This window comes from Podarcis liolepis (genome assembly GCF_965112155.1).
Source record: "Podarcis liolepis genome assembly, chromosome: 5".
In the NCBI taxonomy this organism is placed as follows: Eukaryota; Metazoa; Chordata; class Lepidosauria; order Squamata; family Lacertidae; genus Podarcis; species Podarcis liolepis.
The window spans coordinates 21888487-21907842 of record NC_139556.1 but is presented as its reverse complement, the minus strand read 5'-3'; the positions used below and the strand labels follow the sequence as shown (position 1 = coordinate 21907842).

At 44.9% G+C, this 19356-nt stretch overlaps 1 long non-coding RNA gene across 1 annotated transcript in view; it reads right to left on the bottom strand.

The window, feature by feature from the left end:
• The window catches only part of LOC310706654, a 46153-nt gene extending 36506 nt beyond the window's left edge, over positions 1-9647 (bottom strand). Inside the window, exons 1-3 of the long non-coding RNA XR_014526011.1 lie at positions 9407-9647; positions 8972-9370; positions 8655-8843 (exon numbers count right to left, since the gene is read on the bottom strand). This is a non-coding gene — a long non-coding RNA (uncharacterized lncRNA). The remainder of the gene's footprint in view (positions 1-8654; positions 8844-8971; positions 9371-9406) is intronic.
• Between the last annotated feature and the right edge of the window lie 9709 nt (positions 9648-19356).

The window sequence follows — 19356 nt, the reverse complement described above, 5'->3', positions numbered from 1 at the left end:
CCAGCTTTTCATAGATGGTGTTGGGAACCAATTATCACCCAGATTTTCTCAACTTCCACTTTTGCATGAAGTCAAAATCCAAACTGTAAATAGATTCTTAGGTTCTCAGTAAAAAGCACAGGATTTAAAAATAAGTTTTAGCCTTTCTTATTTGCCAGTCTGACAGGGCACAAAGCTTGGCTACAAGATTTGGGTCTTAGCCTTAAAAAAGAAAAAAAAAAGGGGGGGGGAATTTGTAACACTCAAATGCCAACGTTGAGGCCATCTATTAAAGGCAGAACTCAGCCAGGATTTTTGTGTGTGTGTGTGTGTGTGTGTGTGTGATTTGCTTCACATTTAGAGATCAAAGTAGGAATGCTTGAGGAATTTGTTCATTGCTGAGTCTGAGCTAAACTGACCTGATCTACCCCTCCTGAATTAATGTATGGATCACAGTGCTGCGGTCCATGGGATTTTGCATCTCTCTGAATTTTGCACTTCTCTGAATTATCACAATGCATATAACATACATGTTTTAGATAATATACATTTAGGAACAGGGAAGCTGGAAGAAACTACTGGGGCCCGATGGTCTGAAAGCGAGCCCGAGGCCTGACTATCTTGCATTTATGTCATTCGTAACAATATATATATATTCCATATTCAACACACACACACAATTCTGAATAGCGGCTTGCGAACTTGTGCTGCAAACCAGAACTTTTCCAAATATTTTCAGCGCTATACAAACATTCGTTTCTGTGCTCTGACAGTATGGCAGCACAGTCTCCTCTTATTATGTGTAGCCACATTTGCATGTTTTTGTAAGTGAACGCTGTGCCAACACAACACGGTGTTATATGCATGGAAATATTTTTAGCTAGTCTGCCCTTGCTGAGGGATCCTGAACAACTTTTTTCGTCATGTCTTGAACCTGCTCTTGGCGTCCCTGTTTTGAAATGTATACTGTGAGGGAAAATACATCTCGAAATGCACATTTTCTAAGAAATGTGTCCAAAACTATGTATTTTTCAAATAATATTTTGTATTAGTTTTCAATTACAATCCAATAGTAGCCTAATCATTACAATACCAATTTATAATACAATTATTAATACCAAATGTTCAAATACGAAATATATAATTTAGATAAAGTGGCATGTTAGATTTGATGGTTTGATTATTTTATTTAAATCTTACAAAATCTTATTAATTTCCATTACATTCTAGTCATAATAATAATAAACAACTGCGATATTAATAACTTCTATTCGTGACAACACATTAAATGATTTATAAAACTACAAGTGAAGAACTCAAACTATATCCTTGTTCTTCCTGTGTGTGGCAATTATTCTGTCTGTGGTGTCTCCTTCTAACAGGATGCAATGGACTTAACAATGAACACATGCAGAACTGACTTGGACTGCAGTGAAACCAATCCACCTATTCCTAGACCAAAATAGGTGAGAAACCCTTCTCGTGTCCACTTCCCTCCTCCATTGGGGCTGCTGTCATTCATGTGAGGCATGATCACATGACCCGGTCTACCCTTGCAGACTTTCCATGCACTACAAATATGATGTAGCCCCTTCCCACTAGGAACAGGATACCAGGATATCTCCACTATCCCTTGATTTAGGGAGTCATCAATACATCAGATGGGGATGTGGGTGGCGCTGCGGTCTAAACCACTGAGGCTCTTGGGCTTGCCAATCAGAAGGTTGGCGGTTAGAATCCCCATGATGGAGTGAGCTCCCATTGTTCTGTCACAGCCTAGCAGTTTGAAAGCATATCAGTGTGAGTAGATAAATAGGTACCACTGCAGTGGGAAGGTAAACAGCTTTTCCATGTGCTCTGGCTTCCGTCACGGTGTTTTGTTGCACCAGAAGCGGTTTAGTCCTGCTGCCCACATGACCCAGAAAGCTGTCTGTGGACAAATGCCGGCTCCCTCGGCCTGAAAGCGAGATGAGCGCTGCAACCCCATAGTTGCCTTTGACTGGACTTAACCGTCCAGGGGTCCTTTACCTTTACCTTACATCAGCAGCCACTACAAGAACCCCTTCCCTAATCTCAGACCTCCTTGCATGTCCAGCAATGAACACCCCTTATGAGGAGGAAAGGGATGAAGACAATTGACATGCTGGATAGGTTTGGCAGCATGGGGACAAAGAAATGAATGTTGCAGGCCCAAAGGGGAGTCACACCTACTACAACTGCTACACACACCTTCCTGCACACCTGGGCTTTTTGCTAGTAATAGCAGCCGTAACCATGGGCCCTCATCTAAGCCATCCTGATGCCCAGAGGGAGCAAATGAATGAATGAATGAGATCTCCTCTGGCACAACTCCAGACTCCTTGTGGAAATTAACTGGCTTCACAAAGGCATTATGAATAATTGAACGTCAAGGCAGCCTCTTCCCTCTGAAAACAATAAGGTAAGGCTGAGGCATTTGTAGGGCAGCGTGGAAAACATACTGCAGTCTCTCCCATGCTGTTTCCAGGATGAGCATAAATAAGGAATATTGGCTGCCAAGGCTCACAGTCTCCTACACTTGTGCAGCAGAAACATTCGGGGTGGGGTGGGGGGAATGAAATCCCCTCCCTATGTTAAATTCATGCATAATTACTAGGAAAGCTTCTCTTTCTCTCTCTCTTTCTTTTTAAAACTGCATTTCAGAGGAGCATTTTGACCAAATATAATATTGGAGCCCATCTTTATCAAACATTCATGTGTTGTGTGAGAGATAAAAACAGGAATCCATAATTCATATGGCAGAGTGTATTACCAAGTGCGAATGAGAGGCTGAATTTAAATGAGGGAGGCCTGAACAATATATTTCTGGGAGGCATCATCTTCAATCATCTGCATTATCCACCAGATTTTTTTTCCAGAATAGTAAATCTCATATATATATATATATATATATATATATATATATATATATATATGGGTTAGTGAGAGTGTGTATGTAAGTACGCATACACAGGCATAAACATGCACCCAGAAACAAGACACACCCAAAGGTAGACCACCCTGCAATTCAATCACAAAGACATATATTAAAGACATGGACACACACACAGAGAGAGAGAGAGAGGGAGAGAGAGAAAGAGAGAGATGCCAACATGATTTTCTTGGCCCAGGGCATTATATTTACAGTGGGCCCTCTACCCCACTTGCAAAAGAGACTGGTTTGCATAAAAATTGCATATGCTCTCTGTCATATGCAAATGTCTGTCCCCTTTTGCAGATGGAGTAGAGGCCCCCAAAATAAACCAGTGGCCACACACACATGTAATAAGACACATACAATGTGAGCAGCTGAAGCTTTTCTCATTATTGATTTACATGCTAGAAATGGCTTAACCTGTTGAATTTTTGCCAGGTGGCACCTTGCTGTTCCCCAGTGCCAACCCTGAACCATGCAAAGGACGCACTTCCCACAAGTTGTCAATCCGTTTTGTCGCTGTAGGTCTTTTCATCGATTGATCTCAAGCTGTGGAAATACTTCCTTCCAAACCAAGAGCAGGCGCTGAAGGGCTCAAAAGAGATTTTCAGATTTACATCAGCCCTGCTCAGACGCTTGTGCATGGATAAAGTCGAGATTTAAATTGTTGAAAGCAAGTGGTCCACTTGCTGCGGTCATTTATTAATATTGAATAATAATTACAGCAATGTTACTGGCACAGGCCAAACAAATCCCCTTTTGCTTGGAAGCTTTGACATGAATATGCCCATTTAAGTCTTTATACCAGCAGCAAAAAGCCACTCCTAAGAGAACACTCATATTTTGCATTGGCATGCTGGCTTGGGCCAATGGGAATTACCGTCTAAGACATCCAAAGGTTGACAAAAGCTGATCTAGTCCAGTACCCTGTGTCCAAAAGTGACCTAAAAGGTGCTTCCTGAAAGTCTCTATGAAGGCAACCATCTCCACCCTCCAGCACCTGGTATTTAGAGGGAGGTTTTGTCCCGCTATCCTTCTTTCTAATAGTGAATGCAAAAGGTCAAGTGCCTGAGCTCCCCTCCCTTAAATATCTGGTTTCTCTTTCTCCTTCCCCTGCCTTTTGTACCCCTTTCCCTTTCCTAGCCATCTTATCTTTGTTTAGAATGTGTGTGTGCCAAGATTGCTGTCCGCAACAGAATAATGGTACAGAATCTACTCCTTGATGTGCTTTGCTGTACTATATTCTTATTCCTACAACTCCAGCTGCTACAACATTACGTACTGTGCAAAGTGCCATGTGGCTCTCAGTGCCGAAAGGCTGCCCAGCCACAACAGACTTGGATTTCGAGGCCAAGCATAAAGCTACGAAAACATTTGGGTTTGGAGTGTCCGTTCTTCTGCTGTGGCCTTAATGAGAGCAGCACTCAGAGCTGGCGCTCCATTATATATTCCATCTGCATCTATGCTGGCTTATTGAAGCCTAATAAACCTTCCCCTCCTACATAATTACTTTTGAAATTCAATGTTGTGTTGCCCCAGTCCACACCCTTCTCCCCGTTACACTCTTGCACACACATTTCCCCCCTTTTGTAATTAAAATGGAAAAATCTGTGCATTAGTTTTCTTTACACATTATACAATAACAGAGAAATTAATTAAGAGGTCTATATTTCTATTTCAAGGTTCAAATGTTTTCAATGAGTAGAACGTGCTCTGGAAAATCTGCAGCATCAGCTGAGCCGCTTCCTTTCCAAATGCAATCAGCAAGCCCTCTTTCCCCCTTGATTACTGTAAGTGGATGTGATTCTGAAGTTCAGCAGAGCTCCAAACCAAAGTCATCTTTGGACATCAGCTACTGGCCATCTCTGGCTTCCTGGGAATCTAGTCAGGGTGATTTACATCAGTGGTGCCATGCACTTATACTTCCATGTTTATTTGCGACTATGAGTTTTGGTGCATGATTAATACTCACCATAATACGTTAAGTACCACGATCCCCTGCAAAAGCAGTCATGCAATGCCTCCAAAGGAATAGTGGTACCTCAGGTTACATACGCCTCAGGTTACATACGCTTCAGGTTACAGACTCCGCTAACCCATAAATAGTGCTTCAGGTTAAGAACTTTGCTTCAGGATGAGAACAGAAATCGTGCTCTGGCAGCGCAGTGGCAGCAAGAGGCCCCATTAGCTAAAGTGGTGCTTCAGGTTAAGAACCATTTCAGGTTAAGAACGGACCTCCAGAACGAATTAAGCACTTAACCCGAGGTACCACTGTAGTTGTGTGTGTGTGTGTGTGTGTGTGTGTGTGTGCTCCCTGTTCTTTCATTTGAAGATGAGCCACCTAACATTACAGTAGCATCGGGTGATTGGCAGGGGTGGTGAGTGATGATGCTCAGGACCAGCCTTCTTGATGGATTCTATTCCCCACCCCCTGAAAGAACTAGGAAGAGGAGTGGGTTAGGTCAAAATTGGATTGCCTGAGAAATAAATCCTGATCCAGGTGACGCTCTGAATGTATGGGGGCTAAAAATGGGGAAAGACAAGTCCACCCGTCCCCATGACCCCTTGCGTGCCAGCTCTAGGAGGGAATATCTGGAGAGGGATGCCTTGTCAGGACTCCTGATGGCAGGGAGGTTTCTAAAGGTGTTTAGCTGAATGTGCTAAGGATTCCCTTTCAGACCTTCTCCCAGGACACAAGATATGAAACAGGGGCTTGTGTGCACCACCCTCCCCCCTCTATTCACTTTGAACACCGGAGGAGGGCTATTATAGATGCTCACTAGGGATCACCTTGACAACAAAGGTCCGTAAAGTAAAAGCTATGGTTTTCCCAGTAGTGATGTATGGAAGTGAGAGATGGACCATAAAGAAGGCTGATCACCGAAGAATTGATGCTTTTGGATTATGGTGCTGGAGGAGACTCTTGAGAGTCCCATGGACTGCGAAAAGACCAAACCTATCCATTCTTAAGGAAATCAGCCCTGAGTGCTCACTGGAAGGACAGATCGTGAAGCTGAGGCTCCAATACTTTGGCCCCTTCATGAGAAGAGAAGACTCCCTGGAAAAAACCCTGATGTTGGGAAAGATGGAGGGCACAAGAAAAAGGGGATGACAGAGGACGAGATGGTTGGACAGTGTTCTCGAAGCTACCAGCATGAGTTTGACCAAACTGCAGGAGGCAGTGGAAGACAGGAGTGCCTGGCGTGCTCTGGTCCATGGGGTCACGAAGAGTCAGACATGACTAAATGACTAAACAACAAAGGGATCAAAGATAATGCAGTACATTGATATTTATTAAAAATCTCAAGAGAGGCCATGCTTTGTTTTCTTTTCCACACTGAGGCATCAGGCACAGTTTGGCTGTTCCCATGAACAGGTCAGATGTGGATTTAGGAGAGCATGACCGGTTCAGTTGCACTGGGCGTGGAGCCTCAGGGACCCCACTTATGATATAGAGTAGAAACCAAGAGGCGATGGGGCGAGCGCCAAATTTTGGCATCAGACACGGCTATAATCTGCCCCATTCCTCAGCACTTTAAGGCTTTATACCTTTTCCACTGGGTACAAGCCCTGGAGAGGAGGGGACTTAGGTGGCTGCAGGGAGCAGGGGACTTTGGGCAACTGATTTTCATGGAGGAAGACCTCAGGGAATGAGTTCCTATGCTCACGAGGCCTGGCTCATAAGGAGATTGTGTTTTTGCTAACTCCATCTTTGAACTGCGTGATTACAGAACAGCAATGCTTCTGTGGCACCACCGTTCCCTATGGAAGAGGAATTGACTGCATTAAGTGCAGGAATTGTTTTCCTTCTGGATTGTTTTGGTAGGGGTGTTGTTGGGGAACTGGGAAGGCAATGGCGTTTTCAGACCTGCGTATTTCCCAAGTCTGCCCATGGCATGCCTCCAGTCTGCCCTCCGCTGCACAAAGTCCAGGGTCAGTAGCGCAAAGGCCATGGATGTCAGAAAGGGAGACCCGATGTTTCCTAGGGGTCCTGGTTGCAGGGTTAGTGACAGACCAGCCCCTCTCTCTTAACCTTACTCTCCCCATCTACAAGTGCAGACAGTAATGTGTCCTACCTCACTGTGCCCTTGTTACATGTGAATTGCTTTGAACTCTCTCTAGATGGTGTCATCATTATGTACAGAAAATGCTAAAGCTGCTCTAGGAATAAATAATTTTTTTGGGGGGGAAACAGCGTTAACAACACCAGTCGCTAGAAAAAGACAGGTGTGCCAAACTCCTGATTGCCCATTTGCATTTCCTCTAATAATGACAATAAATTTATTTTTCATCTGCTGTTGGGGGGTGGGGGGTGGAAACGGGCTCTTTAAAAGACTAATCACTTTCAGACACTCTATGGCAAACAGCAAGATTCGCACAGAATCCTTTTACAGCATTACTCCTGACAGCTTACAACCCAGACTATTAAACATTCATCAATAAAAATTTAACATCCCATCTTCTCTTTGATATCCTCAACTGCTCGCTACGGAAGACAACAAGGCTTTCCACGGCTCAGTGTGATGGCAGGACATCAAAGCAGCCTCCGCAGCTAGCCCACTTCGAACTGTTTCGTGTGTTTAGAAAGTGGAGTTGTCACTTGGGATCACAGAGAGTAACGCAAAAGCTTTTGCGCCGGCTCGTCTGTATCTATAATCCATCATCCCAAGGCATCTGGCGTGCCCATATTGTGCCTGTGCTGTGACTTGCAAAACTTGTTTCTCGTGATAACCATCCTGCAGTCAGTCTTGCAGCAGCAGGGGGGAAATAAACGAGCCGGGCTCCTCTCCCACCTGCTCGCCTTCTTAAGGGTTAAGAGCAGGACAAGAAGTGATGCTGAAACACAGGAGCGCTGGTGAAAATGGCAACGCACAAAGTGATGTCATTACACTGGGTGGCTTCTGACTGCTGCTCCACGTCATTGATTGCTGCTGGGAGAGAGGAGCAAAGTGTTCAATTTGTTTGTGTACTTCAAAGATTACTATACTTGCTGGATAGCTCAGTTAGTTAGAGTGTGGTGCTGATAATGCCAAGGTTGCAGGTTTCATCCCTGTATGAGACAGCTGCATATTCTCACTTTGCAGAGGGGTGGACTAGATGATCCTCCGGATTCCTTCCAACTCAACAATTCTACGATTCTATTATCCTTCTTTCATCTGTGCACATATACAATATTTTTTTCCAAATGAGATCCCCCCCCCTAAGTAAGACCTGTAGGTATAGGGTGGTATACAAATTTAGCCAATATACTCCAAATGAACAACTGTGCGAGCATATTTTTATATTTTTATATCTAGCATCTGAGAATAGGTCTACTATTTCAGGTAGGCTGGGTGATGGTGAGGCTTAGGTTGACCTGGCCTCCGAGAAACTTGTAATCCAGATCTCCCCCTCTGTTGTTTGCTGATCAGAAGGTTGGCAGTTAGAATCCCCATGATGGAGTGAGCTCCCATTGTTCTGTCACAGCTCCTGCCAACCTAGCAGTTTGAAAGCATATCAATGCGAGTAGATAAATAGGTACCACTGCGGCGGGAAGGTAAACAGCTTTTCCGTGTGCTCTGGCTTCCGTCATGGTGTTTTGTTGTGCCAGAAGCGGTTTAGTCCTGCTGCTCACATGACCCAGGGAGCGGACAAACGTCAGCTCCCTTAGCCTGAAAGCGCGATGAGCACTGCAATCCTATAGTTCCCTTTGACTGGACTTAACTGTCCAGGGGTACTTTACCTTATTTCAGTGAATAGATGTGCAGCCCATCTACAAGTAGACCTGGTATCCAGATGATACATGGCAATCAACCATTGAAATCTTCAGTTCTTTCCCCAACACCTTTCATCTTCTGCAGCCCTTAATGAATCCCGCTGCTGTTACAATCATTTCCACAGCAACCCCTCCTTCCAACCAGACTGCATTTCCCTAAAACAACAACAGCAACACTCCATCAATACACCAGATAACTATAGTGGAGTATATTTCAGCATTGAAATGTATAATAGTACTCGGACTACCCCTCTTCCCCCAGCAAAATAGGTATAACAGCAAACCTGGGGTTGTTCTGCAGGGCTCTCATCTCTAAGCCATAGTTCCACCTCCTGTGGTATGGGTAAAATAAGAATGAACTTTAGCTCTCTTGGCACTGAAGGGAAAGATACCCAAATCCTGTCTGAAATCACCCCAGGCTTCAATAATCAACCAGGCCTCAAAACTGTCCAAAACTCCTTTTGTCTTCTAAAAATCCAAAACAGCTTTTCTCTGCTCTTCTCTGCTTTTCTCACAAGATGCTGTGGCAAAAGGCAAAATGTTCCTTTTAAAGGCTAATGAATAGGCTCTGTTCATAGCAGGCCTGAGAAATGAATCTTATCTCATTCAGTTGCAACATCTTGGACATGCTGAACCACCAGGGCTCCTCGACCCCCCCCCCCCGGCTTCTCATTCGCCCTTTCCTGGGAAGGGCGCCAAGAGTCCAATAAACCTAAGACAGCTTTCTGTTCATGCTCAGAGGAACTCATGGGCAGGACTCCAGAGGGAGGAGAAAGCGGGAGGGAACTGGAAAGGGGTATATATGCTTGTGCACATGACTGTGAACTTCGTGCATGCTTTTTGTGACTTATCACACTTGCTCCTTCTACCAGTTCATGGATGGTAGAAATAAAACGTTTTTCTCCGAAACTATTCCTTGAGTGTCTGTTGACTCCCACTTCCCTTTCCTAGGCACAATATTTTTCCCACCCGAGGGCAAAGCCTCATAAGGCTACAGCACTGGTAGGGCAATTGTGAAAATGTTTTCCTATTGGCTCTTTCCTTTCCTTTTGTCTTCCTACTGGCTCATCACTCCAGGAGATTTTCTGGTCAGGAAACTGGCCTGGTTTATATATTAACATTTGCGTGGATTAAATTCTAACCCCTACTGGGTCCAGGAATTTAGGGGAGTGTGGTACCCACAAACTCATTTTTTGTTGTTTAGTCGTTTAGTTGTGTCCGACTCTTCATGACCCCATGGATCAGAGCACGCCAGGCACTCCTTTCTTCCACTGCCTCCCGCATATGTTATATGTTAATATGTTACTGGGAGAGGATTGGAAATTGGAAGTGTTTTTAAGGCTATATTGCCACCTGCCTTGAAATAACTATGTTTGTCTAAAAATCTCAAGTGGAGAATATTAGGTAGAACCCAGTTATTCCATAACTCTTTTGCTTTAACCTATTCGTTGACCATTTCATCCATCAATGACTAAAGGGCTGCAGAATATCCATACAGCTTTATACATGATTAATTGGACGTTTTGCAGGATGCCATTTGATTTTGTAAAGGTTGTATTTTGACATGCATTTAACCGGTTAACTGGCCAAGTAATTAATGTTCATCCTCTAAATTTGTTTAGCTAGCCAGAGACCAAAGGCAGCTCCTTTTGGTTCTACAGAGTTCCACACTTTCTTTCTCTCTTCTACAATACAGGCCTCCCCAGGTTGTCTCAGGTTTCTGTAAGAGAACAAGTGTTCTGACTTGGAAAGTCAAGGGATGAAAACAGCAGTGGCTTGTGTTGAGTGGTAAAAAGACACAGCACCGCCCTTCTGATACCAGCCTTGCTGCAGTTTTCTTGGACAGGGCTTGGGTGGGACAAGGTGGAAGTGAAGTTGGGGCTGCATGGACTATTGGACTGACTCTGCTTGGGGCACCTGTGCAGCCCTGAACTCACCTGGCCACTTCCCTGCCCCAACCCTTTCCAGGTTGGCTGCAGTGATGCAGGTACTGGGAGGATATTTCCAGGCCCTCAAAGTGTGCCTATTTTCCAGAGACAGTTGTGGATTTAAAGAAACCATCTCTGTTTCTGATTTGATCCTGGAACATCCTGCTTTTCCTTAGGATGTTCCTATTTACATCAGAGAAATCTTGGAGGATATGGAGTCATGAAACCCTCCAAGACAAGGAGATAAGTAGCTATACAACCTTTAGAAAACACCCAAAGGCAACCCTGTATAGGGAAGTTTTTTTGTGTTTGATGTTTTTATATGTTTTTATATATGTTGGAAGCTGCCCAGAATGGCGGGGCAACCCAGTCAGATAGGCGGGGTATAAATAATAAAATTGTTATTATTATTATGGAATAGGATGTATTTATTTTCATCAGAGAAATGTTGGAGCATCTGGATTTCTACATCTCCACCCTTCACCCCACCACCAGAACTTAAATGTCAACAAAGAGCTTTTGCACTGTGGGAATCCATCTTGAACTCCAAAGTTATTTAGAGATGATCGCACAAGTTGCATGTAGGGAGCTATTTAATGTGAACATCATCAGCATGTTTTCCTGGCTTTGAAAATGTGTTATCATTGCCACATACGTCTCAGCATCAACTCTTTTCCTTGATTCATGTAAACTGTGCTGGCAATTATTAAAGAGTTCAGCCTAATTAATGAACGGCTTTGCTTATTTCAAGAATTAGGCAAAGCTGTTGCTGCTTTCCTTCAGACTACAGCTATGGGGGCATATGAGGCCTACACAAATAATCCATGGTGTAATTTGAGGTACATTTATTTTTTCATGAAATGAAATTGACAATGTGATTATGCACATCCTGACTGTGTTCAGACACAGAGCTGGGTGCATTCCAGGTGTGTTTACAATGAATTAAGTCAAAATCTGTATTTTCTTTTCCTCTTTCCCTAGAACTTTCTCTGATTGCAAAGGCTGACCAAGAACAGTGGGGACACCTGTCCTTCAAAAAACCACTAGTCACTCAAAGGCAGTGCCAAATGGCAGAACCAGGACCTTTACAACATTTGGTGAAGAAAACCCCAATTTTCACGAAGCCCCAGAAAATGACTCTTCAGTGCCCTAACCTGCGATGTCAAGATTTCGCCGAAAACCTGACACCATCCCATTCAATCCAAAGGGGCCCAAACGTGGGCACTAGGCCCCCTGCACTGTTTGGCAGTGAAAACCTCACATTTCACAGTGCCCTACAAACTGAGACCTTGGCACAGAAACCAGCGGGGGCAAGATTTCACCAAAAACCTTGTTGCATCCTATTCGCTCCAAAGCGGCGGCAAATGCCTGCAGAAGCCTGTCTGCAATGTTTTGTGATGAAAACCCCACACCCAACGGTGCCGCAGAAAATGAGCACTTGATGCCCTAACCTGTAGGGTTAAGATGTCGCCGAAAATCTGACATCGTCCAATTCGCTCTAAAGAAGAGCCAAATGCCAGAATAAAGACCCCCGCAACGTTTGAGCCTCTGGCGCCATAACCCGCAGGGTCAAGATTTCGCTGAAAACCCGGCACATTTAACGGTGCCCCAGAAAACAAGCCCTCTATGCCCTAACCTGCAGGGGTCAAGATTTTGGCTAAAACCCCATGTCGTCCAATTAACCCCCCTGAAATGTTTGGCGGTGAAAACCCCACATTTCATGGCACCCCACAAAATGAGCCCTCGGCACCCTGACCGCCAGGCCTGGCCAGGATGGCTTTCCTGTTACAGCTTCTGGGCTTGACTAGGCATCTGACCCTCACCTGAACCTACTCCAGCTGAGGAACCACACACCTACTCCCTAAGCTAGTGAGCCCCACCTGGGCTGTGGGCCTGCATGCAGGCCAGGCCAGGCCAATGCCAGAACAAGGACCCCTGCAACAAGAGCCGTTGCAACTTATTCACACTGATATATATGGTCCAATTCAACCAATGCCTCATGGGGAAAACAACAACAAAAGACCCCTCTGAAATGAACCTCATTTTTCCTTTGCTTTCAACTGCTCTCAGTCTTATTTGTCTCCATGTTGCCATTTCATCAAACGTTAAGAGAAAACCTAAAGGTAAGCCCTTAAAGAGAAAGCCTAATGAATGCTGCATTGTACATTTTAGCCGCTAAGTTGTAGACTGCCAGGAACAGGTCAAAGAGGGAAAAGAAAACATTTTGAAAACAGATATGACTGCTTTTTGGGGAGCAAGAAAAACACACAATCAAAATACAGAGTTTTCTATCTCTGACATAATGGAGTGCCAATCTTCACCAGAGAGACTCACTTCTAAGCACGGACTGAATGTTGATGCAATAAGGAAACTCTTTGCTTACTCCTTGGTGGGGCCAGCTCTCAGTTTAATGCATCACTGAAACCAACCTTCTTGCAGTATTTATATTAAATGTTTTAAAAGCAAGCTTCCCCCTGTGTCTCCTAAAAAGTAAGTCTTACTGAATTAATGGGACTTGCTCCTAGGTAAATGCAGACCCTCCAGTGTCCCAATTTTCTAGGGACAGTCCCAGATTTGCAGAAGCCATCCCAGTTTCTGATTTGATCCCGGGATGTCCCGCTTTTACTTAGGATGTCCTTATTTTCATCAGAGAAATGTTGAGGGGTATGGAGTTATGCGACCCCTGAGCCAAGGAGATAAGTAACTATACAACCATTAGAAGACAGCTGAAGGCAACCCTGTATAGGGAGGGTTTTTAAAAAAATGTTTAATGTTTTATTATGCTTTTATATATGTTGGAAGCTGCCCAGCAGATGCATGGCCAGATGGGCAAGAAATAATAATAATAATAATAATAATAATAATAATAATAATAATAGTGGAGTAGGACAACCCTATTTCATCAGAGAAATGTTGGAGAGTTTGTAAATGGGGTAAGGATTGCAGCTTAAGTTCCCAACATTCCATTTCATTCGAGTGGTCAAGAAGCTGTACATGGATAGGAAGAATCAACTGAGCCATGAAGCACTTTCAGTCTCTCCCAACTGATATAACAATGATTGAACCCAATGGTGGCTGCAATTCACTTTTGCAGGGGGAAATGAAATGCTGCCCGACTGCAGGACCTGCTGCTCACCCACCCCTAGGGGAGTGACTGCAATGCAGAACCAGAGCAGATGTTTTGCTGGTATAGGGTCCGAGGCTCAAGTCCTTGGTACCTTCCAGTTAAACGACTATCAGGCAGCAGGGCAAAACAGCAACAACCTTGGAGAGTTCCTGTGTCCATCAACTCCATCAGAGGAACAAACTCTGTTGAAAAGCTTCACATGGCTCATGGTAGCTTGTGCCTTAATACATAGGTGTATGTGTTAGGATATTTCCGTTCCACCTTAAAAGGGAGCAGGCTTTGGTAAGCAACAGAGTCTGCGCATGTCCTGATCACAGGATGTTTGTGTTTGCTGATTCCTTTCGTTTTTGCAGTCGGCTCAGACACGCTGACAGAATGGACGTGTTTTCTTTTGTTCTGTTAAACGCTAAATAAAGTCTGTAAATTATGCTCTTCTGCTCTTCTGTGATGCAAGCTTTTGGCTGCGTTTCTGCTGATAAAGAGGGTGCACCAGCCTAGGAATGTGGCTAAGAATTTCCAAAGGCTTTGTGCCTCTAACTGTTGGATCTGCATGAGTACGGGAGGCCGATGGACGTCCAGAACTCCAGCTTGGGGGCTCATGATGGACACTATCTCCCTGGCAGTTTCCCAACAACAAGGTTTCGGGCCCAGATTCACGGCACCTACAGGAGAGTAAAGCTGCAACAGACTGCGTTTGAGGTATGTTGTGGGAAAAGCGAAAGAAAGAAGGGAAGCTTTTCTTTGATCTCCGGCAGATTAATTGGCCTGGGAGCTGCGCCAAAAAGGCTTCGTGATTAATGAGCTGCCAAGATAAGGAGTCTTTCAAGTTAGAATAGACTCACGGCTACTGCCAAAAGCTGGAAATGGAGTTTTTCCAAGCTTCTGGAGATGCTCAGTCCCTTAAGTTACATGGGCAGAATTATGAACCCTGGGCAAAATGGTGTGAGAGTTTACTGCGTCAGTTTGGGGTGTGGCATGTTGTTTCTGGAGCCCCCCCAGTTCCTCTGACAGAGAGATGGAAATCAGCTGATTCGAAAGCGATGGACATAATAGTCCTATCCGTATCTCTTGAGGAAATTAAGACGCTGGCTGGCAACACCACTGCACGTGCAATGTGGACTGCTTTGTTGAAAGCTCACAAACCAATAATCCCAGCCCAGAGTTTGACTGCATCGGAGGTCCTAGCTGTTTCCCAGAATGCGAGTGAATCCAGGGATGCTGAGGGCACCGGTTGCAAGCTGCAGGGGGAGCTGACCGTCACGTCATCCCAGGCAGCATTCCAGCCTCCAGGGGGAGCCAAGGAGTCGGCAGCTGAGAGCTCTGGTTCTCGTGAGAACCAAGGCCATCGCCTTTGCAGAGGCCGGAAAGGCAAAGGTAAACAGATGCCTACAGATGGCCAGGAGCAGAGGGAGGGTGAAGAGCCCGCGCAAGAGAAAAACAAAGCATTGTTTGCTGGCACAGCTTCACCAAAGGCTAAAGGCACGTCTGCAGATGGCCAGAAGCAGGGGGGCGAGCTGCAAAAGCCCACGTCAGTGGAAAGCAAGGTTTTGCTTGCTGGCACAGCTTCACCAAAGGCTAAAGGCAAGTCTGCTGGCCAGGAGCAGCAGGGGGGCAAGCTGCAAAAGCCCAAACCGCTGGAAAACAAGGGTTTGCTTGCTGTAAGGACTGCTCCAACAGCCAAAGGCAGATTTATTGTGGATTCAGGTGCGAATCGACATATTTCCAAGGACAGGCATCTCTTTATCTCCTTCAAGCCACAGGAAGGTGAGATCCACCTGGCTGATGGAAGGACGTTGCAAATTGCAGGAGAAGGGACTGTGAAACTTGCAAGTTTGCACACAACCATCAGCGGTGTACTATATGTTCCAGGCGCTGCAAGCAACTTGTTGAGTGTCCCACAGCTTACTGGGCGTGGTTTTCAGATTTCCTTCAAGAGGAGCGTCTGTGTCATCAGTAAAGGCAAAGAGGACTATTTGCATGCAAAGTTTATGGATGGTTTGTTCCATATAACTTATGATGACACTGTTGTTGTGAATAATGCTGATTCTTGTTGTGTTGCACAAACTAACAAAGTTCTTCATGCAGGTTGCATTCACGATGCGCATCGAAGGTTTTGTCACCTCTCTTGGAAGGCATTGGCCAAGATGCCAGAGGTGGTTGAAGGTTTGAACATCAAACCCTGTAAATTTCACATGAAATGTGTATCCTGTGCAGAGAACAAGGTGAAGGTTGCGCCAAAAGGCAAGGAGTCTAGCAGGCAGGCTTCCAAACCCTACCAGCTAGTGCATGCGGACCTGGTTGGTCCACTTGCGCCCTCTATAGGAGGAGCAAGGTACTTCATGATTCTGATTGATTCTTTTTCCAGGTACATTCATGTGTATTTGCTCGAACAGAAATCGCAAGCGTTTCCAAAGTTTAAGGAATTCTGTGCTTGGTTGGAAAATGTGCACGGTAAACGTATTTCTTGTTTTTTTACTGATCGGGGCGGGGAGTTTACTTCTCAGCAGTTTGAAGCTTTCCTGACTGAGAAGGGAATCCAGCATGACATGTCAACGCCCAGATCGCCATGGATGAATGGGCTTGCGGAGAGAGCAAATCAAACATTGCTGCAAGGAATCAAAACCTTGTTGCATGATGCCAATCTCCCTGATAAGTTTTGGGGGGAGGCTTTGGGGAATTTTGTTTATTCCTTTAATCGCAGATTGTCATCACCCATTGGCTGTACCCCCTATGAGAAGATGTTTGCCAAGAAACCCAACACCAAACACATGAGAATTTTTGGTTCGGACATGTGGGTACGCACACAACAAACCAACAAGCTTGGGAAGCGTGGGGCACATGGTTTGTTCATGGGGTACGAAAAAGGTGCATACAGGGTATGGATGACTGACTCTAAGTCCATTAAGTTCACAAGGAGTGTTGAGTACAATCCTAAGTGGGGGGAAAATGTGGGAATTTTCCAGAGTTACCCAGAGGAGGATGAAGGTGATGTCAAGCAAGCAGCTATAGATGAGAAAGCTGCTGATGATGAGGATGAGGATGATGATGATGATGATGATGATGATGATGATCAGAGTTCGGATTCCAGTTCAGTGGGCGGCGCGGCTGCTGATGTCAGTGAAAGTGATGACACAGCAGACTACCAGAGCGCAAAGGCCTCAGTCAGACCATCTGATGCGTCTGACAATGAACTGGAAGAACCACTGTTCACCATTGGTCACTTTTCTCCTAAGAAAGAGGAGATGAGTCCAGAAGACTTGCGTCTAGTACGCAGATCTGAAAGGGCGACCAAAGGCAGACCTCCAAAGAGGTATGCTGATGAGTTTGCTAAGACAGCAACTGCTGTTCTTAGTAGCTCAGAGAAGGTATGGGAACCTTCAAGCTTCAAAGAGGTTCAGGAGTTAACCTCTAAAGATGCTGAGCCTTGGCTTAATGCCATGAAGGCTGAAGTTGATTCCTTGAACAGGAACCAAACTTGGGAATTGGTACCGGTAGTCCCAGGAATGAGACTGGTTGGCAGCAAATGGGTCTTCAAGGCCAAGACAGACCAGAATGGCAAGGTAGTCAGACACAAAGCCAGATTAGTTGCCAGAGGTTTTTCACAGGTACCAGGACAGGATTACCACGAGACCTACTCACCCACAGTCAAATATGAGAGCATTCGGCTGATGCTCAAGATCGCTGCGGAGAAGAAACTGCATGTTTCCCACCACGACATTAATACAGCTTTTTTGTACGGGATTTTGAATGAACAGCTGTTCATGCTTCCACCTGATGGGATGGAGATACAGAAGGGAATGGTCTGTAAACTGCGGAAATCCTTATATGGTCTCAAGCAGAGTGCCAGGTGTTGGAACACAAAACTCACTGAGACATTGCTTTCTCTAGGTTTTCACCAGGGCAAAGCTGATCCATGTGTGTTTGTCAAGGAGGAGGGGCAAAACAAACTGTATTGTTTATGTTTTGTTGATGATCTTCTGATGTTTTGGAAGAATCAGGCTTTTTATCAAAGCACCCTAGCTCAGCTGAAGGAGCACTTTGACATGAAGGATCTTGGTGAGGTATCCAACTATCTTTCTCTGCAGGTGGAGAGGGACCAAGCAGGTAATTTTCTGGTACACCAAACACAGAAAATTGCTGATGTGTTAACCAGGTTGAATTTGGTTGATGCAAACCCAGCAGACACACCGATGGTGACAGGTTACCAGGTAGACAGTACTGCTGAAGCGTTTTCTGACACAACGCTATACAGATGCATTCTAGGCAAGCTGAATTTCATTGCCAGATGTTCAAGACCTGACATAGCTGTAAGCTGTAATCTGCTTAGCAGACATGCCAACAATCCTACGGTTCAGGATTGGAAAGCTCTGAAGCGCATAGCCCGCTATTTGAAAGGGACTATGCACTACAGGCTGAGGTTCACCAGTCAGAAGACTGGAGGTCTTGAAATCTTTGCAGATGCAAGTTTTGGAAGTGACACCACGGATGGTACAAGCACTTCTGGAGTGTGCTACATGTACAACCACTGCCTGTTTGACTGGTTGTGCAAGAAGCAGACAACAGTGAGCCTAAGTTCCTGTGAAGCAGAACTCAATGCTCTGTCATTTTCACTCATGGATTGTGAATGGTTGGTGCAACTGTTTAAGGACATCGGTGTTTCTGTGAAATGTCCTATACAAGTGTATCAAGACAATAGATCTTGTTTGGCTTTGCTGAACTCGGAGAGTTGCAAGCAGAGAACCAAGTACTTGCAGATTAAGCTACATCGTGCAAGAGAGTGTATTCAGAAAGGACTGATTCAGGTGTCCTACATGGCAGGAAATGAAATTCCTGCTGATCTGTTGTCTAAGGTTGTTAACAAAGAACAACTAAAGGTTTATGTACAAAGGTTGCAATTGAGTGAACCACAGGTTCAACAGGTTACACGGAAAGGGGGAGGATGTTAGGATATTTCCGTTCCACCTTAAAAGGGAGCAGGCTTTGGTAAGCAACAGAGTCTGCGCATGTCCTGATCACAGGATGTTTGTGTTTGCTGATTCCTTTCGTTTTTGCAGTCGGCTCAGACACGCTGACAGAATGGACGTGTTTTCTTTTGTTCTGTTAAACGCTAAATAAAGTCTGTAAATTATGCTCTTCTGCTCTTCTGTGATGCAAGCTTTTGGCTGCGTTTCTGCTGATAAAGAGGGTGCACCAGCCTAGGAATGTGGCTAAGAATTTCCAAAGGCTTTGTGCCTCTAACTGTTGGATCTGCATGAGTACGGGAGGCCGATGGACGTCCAGAACTCCAGCTTGGGGGCTCATGATGGACACTATCTCCCTGGCAGTTTCCCAACAGTATGGAGGGGGTACCTCGAATGCATGTACAGTGGTCCCTCAGTTTTTGAATGTCTCTATTGACGAACATTTCGATTTTCAAACGCCGTAAACCCGGAAGTAAATGCTTTGGTTTTCGAACGCGTCTCGGAAGTTGAACAGGAAACATGGCTTCTGTATTGAGTTTTCCGTTTTGAGTTTTCCGTTTTGAGGCTTCCATACTGAATTTTCGGTTTTCAAACAATTCATTCTTCCAGAACAGATTACTTTCAAAAACCGAGGTACCACTGTATTTATTTCA